The sequence below is a fragment of the Herpailurus yagouaroundi genome, unplaced genomic scaffold (assembly GCF_014898765.1).
Source record: "Herpailurus yagouaroundi ecotype Mexico unplaced genomic scaffold, PumYag 191, whole genome shotgun sequence".
NCBI lineage: Eukaryota > Metazoa > Chordata > Mammalia > Carnivora > Felidae > Herpailurus > Herpailurus yagouaroundi.
In genome coordinates this window covers 3896162-3904888 of record NW_024412422.1, presented here as the reverse complement: position 1 = coordinate 3904888, position 8727 = coordinate 3896162, and positions in this window count along the sequence as shown.

The following is an 8727-nucleotide window of genomic DNA, read 5'->3' as shown; positions in this document are numbered from 1 at the left end:
CCCACTGAGCCACCCAGGTGCCCCAGTCTTTATCATCTCTAGATCTGGAAGTTCAAAGGAGGGAGAAATGACAACCCAGGAAGAGAGGGCCACCTTGACAAGGAGCGGTGGTGAGCTATTATCAATAGCACAACCAACCCGTGGTGATCTGGCAGGGAGGGAACTGGGGGAATAAATACTTTGACCTCACCCTCCTTCTGCCCTCCACGCCTCTGCTGCTGCCTCCCATTGGCTGGAAGCTAAGAGGACTAAGGAGTGAGTTGATGTAGGATGGGTAGAAAAGTGGACCTGAAGGGGCAATTGGAAAATACCTGTTATAGAAGACTTCATTTCCTTGTTGAGTGAAGACTTGACGTTTAAATCTTTTAGTAAGACGTTTAAATATTTTAGTAAGAAAATGAAACCTTTGGGAATGGCACCTATGGCCGTAAGTTCAGGGTCATTCATTCATTCATTCATTCTTCTACTGACCATACTATAAAAAAGTATTGTGCTGGGCATTTTGAGAGAAGCCCAGCCATGGCAAAAGAATCCTAGACATGCAACGAATTTTCCTTCTCGATGCATGTATTTAAAAGAAATTATTATCAAAGTATAGTTGATATGCAATGTTATATTAGTTTTAGGTGCAACCGCATAGTGATTCAACAATTCTATACATTACTCAGTGCTCTCCAAGATGAGTGGAGTTTTACCATCTGTCACCATACAATGTTACTGACGCGTGTATTTTTAAGAACACATCCCCACTCTATCAAAGCACCTGTCTAGAGCTCTGAATAGTAAACACGACCCCACCGGTCTCAAAATTAGGTACTGCTCCCCCAGAAGCAAGTGAGTTCAGTTCAGGCAAAGCTCAAAGGTTCTGAATCTTGTGGCTGGTCACTGGCAACAGTTAAATTCCTTGCCATGTTGGTACCTAGGAGGTAGCTGAATAGTCATTTTTCAGGCAAGCAGAGTGGGATTTATCAGTGCAACTCTGGAAATTAGACTTGCTCTTATGAATGGAGTCAATTGTGGTCTCACATGGTCTGAATCTGTGAAATCGTGTCCCTCTTTAATGAGGTCCTCTCAGAGGAGGAGGGAACGGGTCTCCTTTAGTGACATGACTCTGACAAGCAAATCAATTCGTTCCATTTGTTTCCTCTTTGAAAACAGCAATCCTCAAGCGTTACATAATCTAATCTTCATGCCTCGCTGGTTTGTTCTGTCCTCCTGAGGAATTGGCAGATGGTGCCAATGCGGAGACCCGCGCACACGCCTCGCAAGCCTCATGGTAACGGGAGAGATGCTCACAGTGTCTGTCTCTTTGCTGTGGGGTCCCTTGCTGGCATTTGTTTCCCTGGATCAGTTTGCTCTTTAGCATTCCTCAGGCACCACTGGCTTCTTGCCTTGGGCTCTCATTCCAAGATTAATTGGAAATGCTGAAAGCAGATAAAAAGAGAACAGAAAGTGAAGTTGAAAGGGCAGAGAATTTGCCAGATCTTTTCTAAAAGCCCTTCTCCATTAAAGGCTGAGCATCTTTGGGGTTTTAGCTCCAGACCTTCCTCATCCAGCCTGGTCCCGGTATACATCTTTGTTGCTGGGTTACACATAGCCCGGGGACAGGACGGGGCTGTGTCAGTTCTGGGGGAGCAGAGCTCTGCTTCATAAGGTGTCTCAATTTCTCTCTCTCCCAGTGACTCATTTACCAGCAGGAATGATTGTTCTCCAGATAGGGCAGTTGCCTAGAACCCACCTTTAGGTCAGTGATGTCAGCCTCGCTTAAGGAAAATTATCTCAGAACTCTGTAAGGCGAGGGGCCTCCCGTCAAGGTCCTGCCGGCCAGAACCGCGATGTTTAGGTGTCCGGGCAAAGATGTTGCCTGTACATCTCATCTGCAAACTGGGAAACGGCAGCTTCCGAGAAGGCAGGCGGCTTCTCAGACATCCTGCGGTGGGGATGGTTCTGCTGATGCTCAGGACCAGAAATCAGCTGATGGGTGCTGGTGGTGCCTTTCAATTGTTAAAATACCGAAATACTTCCACATGAGTTGGTAAGTAGTTCCATCTGTGAGCTCCCAGTGCCTCCCATCCCTCTGCTCATACTTAAGTCTGTTGAGAGGGTCTTACTTCAGGTAATTTTATGAGTAGCCCGGCCATTCCCCGCAGCAAGGTGAGCTTTCTTTGCTGAACCCACATTGTTTCCAACCTTGCGGTCCGGGGAGGTCTGCTCAGTGTGGGACCGGGCACAATTCCAAGTGCCACAGATGTAACCGCCCTGCTCACAGACTGCACTGTTGGCCGACTCTGATTTTGGATGAAACCTCCAGGCAATTAAAACATAGAACCCTCCTGCCTGTGGCAAAAACATGCCTGTGGCAAAAACATAAAGGTCACATGTACTTTTGTGCTGGCTGGTCACTCAGGACCCAGGTTCTATATACGAACAACAGAAATGATCTGTCTGAAAGGGAAAACCAAACCATGCAGAATCATCTTTCAATTCCATTTCCACCCCCTCCGCTGAGTCCAAGCACAGGAGACTCGTCTCTATAAAAACAGCAATGCTTTGCTTCTTTTGATTTGTTACTCCTTCACTAAGTATTAGGTGAACACCTGTAATGTGGCAGTTCCTGTGCTAAGTGCTGGATATCCCGGAGTGACGAAATCAGGCCTGTCTCTGCTTTCATGGAACATACAGTCTAGTGGGAGAGACAGATAATAAAGGAGGCCATGTGGCTGGAGTGTTGTTAGGTCACCTGAACACGGGTTGCATTTCAGCTAATGGAAACTGCATGGATGTAATGGTAACTTCCAGTGTGTTGTATACTGATGTTATATATCTCCACCAATTGAGTATAGGGGTGTGTGGTATTGTATTAAAGGAGTAAGGCATTGAGGGTGGGAGTGCAGAGTGATCACTCCTGCACCCAGTCAAGATCTCAGAGAGGCTAAGAACTGCTCTGGATTAAGGAAGGAAAGTGAGGGGCGCCTGGGTGGCTCAGTCGGTTGAGCGTCCGACTTCAGCTCAGGTCATGATCCAACGGTCTGTGGGTTCGAGCCCCGCGTCAGGCTCTGTGCTGACAGCTCAGAGGCTGGAGAATGCTTCACATTCTGTGTCACCCTTCCCAACTCGCGCTCTCTCTCTCTCTCTCTCTCTCTCTCTCAAACATTAAAAAAAAAAAGAAGAAGGAAAGCGAGGAGCATTCTGAATGAGACTGATGGTGATGATATGTTCTAACATTTGGAGATCCGATATGCTGTTCTTAGAAGAAGATGGTAACCAGTTGTGGAATGAATTAAGTCACAGCACAGGGAATACAGTCAGTGGTACTGTAATGACATTGTCTGGTGACAGATGGCAGCTACACTGGTGATGAGCCCCGCACAACATATAGAGTTGTCAAATCCCTACGTCGTACACCTGAAACTACTGTAACATAGGGTGTAACTGTACTTCAATAATAATAACAAAAAAGATGGTAACTCCTCACCAGTCATCCATAGGGGACCGAATTTCCCTGCTCTATACTTTCTCTCTCCTTTGCCCTTGAAACCAGGAAACAAATACAGAACTTGCTAGTAGGATGAGTGGTACCAACTGCCCCCACAAAACCGTGGCGAGCAAATGGCCTACATAGGAATCAGCTCGTGACAACCTTGGCCTCACGTCAGAGGCTCTTACTGACTGAGTTTAGCTGCTATTATTTTGAAAAATCATAACTCACATCCCTAAGACAGTCCAGTAGTTGGCTCTATTTGTCGGTATTATTTTTGCTCTGCCTGTCTTGCATGTCTGATTTGTCTTTTTATTGAGTTATAATGTGTACACGGAGCAGTCTTCCATGCACAGTGCGGTTTTGGCACATGCATATATGCCTGTAACCCACATCTCTTTTCATTTTATTTTAAAAATCTTGGAATCCTCTTAAGTGATGAACATTTGGGTCCAAAGGCAGATTTCCACAAAGGAATCCCCTATTCAGTCCACTGACTGCCCCTTCCCCACCAAAAAAAAAAAAAAAAAAAAACAACCCAAAACCCAAAATCTCATCCAATCCTTTCCTGAGTTCTCCAATCACCACAGAGGACTTAAAGCCATAAGAACATTTTGTAATCCCAGCTTTCTGAAGCCTAACAGAGAGATTTTGTCATCTGAAAACAAGGGAGAGATTAAGTGCGGAATCTGATTCTGAAAACAGCAGAAAGGAGTGAGCTAGACGGGAAACGTCATGGAGAATTAATTTAAGCACCACTGTGCAAAGGCTCCACAGCCTTTTTCTAGACTCTAAATATGACACACCGTCCTGGTCAGGAAAGTACAGTTTTTTTAGAGGAGTTTGCTACAGGGACATGACGTTATCAGAGTGACAGGTGTTAAATGAGAGACCCAGGTACATTTTTAAGAATTTTGCCCTGGGGCGCCTGGGTGGCTCAGTCGGTTAAGTGACCGACTTGAGCTCAGGTCATGATCTCACAGTTCGTGAGTTCGAGCCCCACATTGGGCTCTGTGCTGACAGCTCAGAGCCTAGAGACTGCTTCAGATTCTGTGTCTCCCTCTCTGCCCCTCCCTCCTCGTGCTCTCTCAGAAATAAATAAACATTAAAAAACTAAAAAAAGAAAAGAATTTTGCCTTTCACCCTGCCTGACTCCTTCTGAATGGATTCTCTTAGAAATTAAGACATACAGACAGCTACACACACTTTTCTCTCTAGACTGGTGCCGTGATCTCAGACGTATTATCTCTATTTAACTGCCCTCGTATGCTAGGATGTTTTTCCAGTGCTCCAAAGCAGCTATCCTTTTGCAGAACTTTGGCCAAGGGTTATAGAGTCAAATAATATTACAACATATAATTATTTAATAATTACAATCTGTAAAACACTTAAGGGCAAGTGAGAAATTTTATGTGGAAATGCTCTTAAAGCTGTAAAGGGTATATATGTATATATATAATCCATATGGATTATTTAAAAATTATTTCTACATGGCAGGATCCTTTGCAGTAACTATATTCCCATTATATCTCACAATCAGAAAGGCAAGCCATTCTCATTTTCCACATGCAGAACTTTCCCTGTCTTTATGATAGTACTTCTGAAATATTTCCTGAATCTGACCCAGCCTCTACATTTAGTCCTCTTTTATTTTTATGTTTATTTGAGAGAGAGACAGAGTGTGAGCAGGGAATGGCAGAGAGAGAGAGACAGACAGACAGACAGACAGAACCCAAAGCAGGCTCCAGGCTCAGAGCTGTCAGTACAGAGCCCGATGTGGGGCTCGAACTCACAAACTGTGAGATCATGACCTGAGCTGAAGTTGGATGCTCAACCGACTGAGCCACCCAGACGCCCCGCTACATTTAGTTCTTATTACCTCCCCACCAGACCTAAAATCCATAAAGAAAGGCAGGATGGTCATTTGTTTACTGCTCTCTTCCTGATGCATAGTGTACATGATGGGCACTTGCTCATTTTTGTGAAATGAATGAACCGCATTTCCTAAGGTCCTTCCAGTCTACACCATAATGCATCAGAACACAGTTCTGCCTGTGTCTGGTACCTACTTGCAAAGGCTTCCAGGCGTCTCTACTGTTGATAGAATAAAGGACTTGCTCCTGAATGATGTCACATTCAAATTCCTTCCCAGTCTTGTTCCAACCACTTTTCTGGGCTATCTTCCTTGTCCACCACCCTCCCCCCAACCCGCTGAATGATTCCAAAACACACTGTGCAGCCTCATGCTCCCAAGGCTTCACGTAAGCTGTTCCCCCTGCCTGCAATGACCTTCCTTTTACATCTGGTGGAATTTCACTTCTCCAAACACGGCTCAAATGTCACCTTCTCCAACGCCTTCCCCAGCCCCCCTGAAGGTGCTGCTTAACCCAGCCTGTCTTTCCCTTATTGCCTGTTTCCCATTACATTATAGTGGCTTTCATTCTCTCTTGATTTTCCCGTGAATTCCTTGAGAGCAGGGACTGAATCTTACCGTCATTCTTTAAATATCTCCCAAATCTGACCGCTGCTCACCCCTTGCCCCCAATCACTCTAGCTAAACCGCCACCTTCTCCCACCTGTTCCGCGTGACAGCACCTGACTGGATCCATGTTGCCAGACTGCCGTCCAACAGGGGACCTGCCACGAAGCAGCCAATGATCCTTTATAACAATGTAAACAACCACATGCCACTCCTCTGCCACAAGCCTGCAGGCCTGCTGGCTTCCCTTCACACTTAGAAAAAACCCAAACTCCTTGGCTGTCTGGCCCTTTCTCTCTAATTTCACCTGTACCACCCTCCCCCTTGTTCACTCCAGCTCCATTTGCCTCTTTGCTTCTTCTCGAACATGCCAAGCTGTTCTCTCCCTGGGACTTTTGAATCATCTCCCCTCTGCCAGGAAAGCTCTTCCCCTGGGTATATACGTGGCTTGCTCCCTTACTTCCTTGTGGTCCCTGCTCAAATGTCCCCACCTCAGAGAGGTCCCCCGTAATCACTGTCCAAGAGAACCTCCTCCATTAAGCCCTCCTCTCCTACCTGCTTTATTTCTTTTCACAGCACTAAATGCCACCAGTGTGTCACCATCAACTTTCCATGCATTTCTATGGTTCACTTGTCACCGAGGATAGAGACTGTTTTGTTTAGCACCATGTCTCTGATACCGAGAACAGTGCCCAGCAAATAACAGGCACTCAAGTGTTTGTTGAATACGTGGATGAATCTTGGTATATCAGGTGCCTAACACAGTGCCCGGTTCTAGAAATCTTTAAGTGAACGAACAAATCAGCAAATTTCACAAATGAAATGGAACCTTGGCATATATCCAGGATTCCCCAGGATCTGAGTGCAAGTGTTTTATCCACTGGCTCCATGAACATAATCTTGATTGCTTTTATTTACTCTAATATCATAGGTGATGCAACCAGGTCCCTCACTTTTCCAGAAATCGGTTGTGGACAGAGGTGTTGGCCAGCAAATTCGGGAATTTCGGAAAGATGACCAAGAGCGGCACAGCAGGGATTCCAAATACCCTTCGTTGCCTCTCATCAGCAACTAAGGGACCCTGATAAGGTATTTTATCTCCTGTGATTTATGCAGAGTGTGCATTTGCTGTTAATCCTGCTGAACACCGATTATTCTGAGGGCTGGAACAGGTGAGACATTGATTGGTCCCAAAATGTGCGAGGGTGGACCCTTTATGTCCTTCATATCTGAGTGGATGATGCCGTGAGGCTCCTGGGCTGCTGGACCCCAGCTCGCCTCAGTATTTGTGCTTTAGGAGCCCGAGTGGCTTTGATATGCCAATTCAGTCCCTCATAGGTGAGCTGGGGAACAATTTGCCACACTTTCCTTGTTCACTTTGGCCTCTGGCTGTTGCTTTTTCCTGCCCATTCTGTTTGTTTTTTTCTTAATTCCTTGCATATGGGTATGTCAAAGAAGCAGGCAGTGCAGAGTAGGGTGAACCCTTGGCATGAGTGAAGTGTAACATATTCGTAGTCTGTCCATCTATCCTTCTCTTGAGGCTGAGCAGTGATCAGATGTGCCCAATTCTCATGCATGGATGGCATCAGGGCCAGAGACCAGAACAGGGAGATCCTGGGAGGCTCCCATCCCAGCCCTTCCCTTCAAATCTCAAGTATCTCATTACTAAACAAGAGTGGGAGATGGGGCTTCATAAGGTGTAGAGGGAAGGGAACTAGGTTAACTGCACGTGGGCTCTATCGTAAGCCCCCGGCCAGGCCTTTTATGTGCATGGCATCATTGGACGTTACCGAGGAGTTGGTTATGATCATTTACCTGCATTTTAGAGAAGAGAGAGAGGGAAAACAAAAACAAAAACAAAAACAAGGTCCAAGAGGTTGATGACACTTGTCCAAGTTACCCAGATGGTAAGTGCCAGAGCTGGGATCTGAGATTCAAACCAGGCCTTTGTGACTCCCTGGCTGCCCACCAAGAGCAGGAATTTCTCTAACATCTGGAAAGACACGAAGGCAAGGGGGGGGCAACAGCTGGAGGGGTAGCAAATGGCTCCTACCTGAGATTTCATCATCACCAGGCCCTGCAAAGTCCAGGTTACACTGATGCCACCTGGCTTCTCTTCTGCTTTGACAACTGAAAACTCTGGCTGATTTACCAGGGTCATCCTGGTCACACTCCGTGGTACTGGAGTGGATGAAGCGCCCATAGACGCTCCTTCCAGCGGTGTCCTTCCACGCCATTCTGGCTCCGGTGTCTGTTTACACAGTGCTGTCCTGGAGTGCCTTCACCCTTCTTGGGTCTCCAGTTCATGGCACCTCTGTCTCCTCGTTTCCAAAGTTGTACCCCCTGGGGAGTGCACCCCGCCTGCATTTCTGGAAGTTCCAGCGGTTCCGGGTCACTGTGGGAGCCTCCGGGCGCGTTAAGAGGCACTGCCGCCTACCAAGGTCTGGGCATCTTTGGGGCCATTCGCCGAACCCCTTCCCTAGCGCTCCCGGCCCCGCGCCGCAGTGCCCCCTCCGCCGCCAGAGGCCGCCCGGAAGCGGGGCTCCACGAGCGCGGGGCGGGGAAAGGGGCGGGGCGCGGCGGTACCTGGGCCGCCGAGGAGCCGGGGGTGGGCTCTCCGGGGACAGCCGGCAGCCCCCCCAGATCCGCACCGCCAGCCGCCGGGAAGCTCGGGGCTCCGGGCGTAGAGGCTGCGCTGTCACATGGGCGGCGGCGACGGGGCCGCATTTAAGCGGCCGGGGGACGGCGCCCGCCTCCAGCGCGTCCTCGG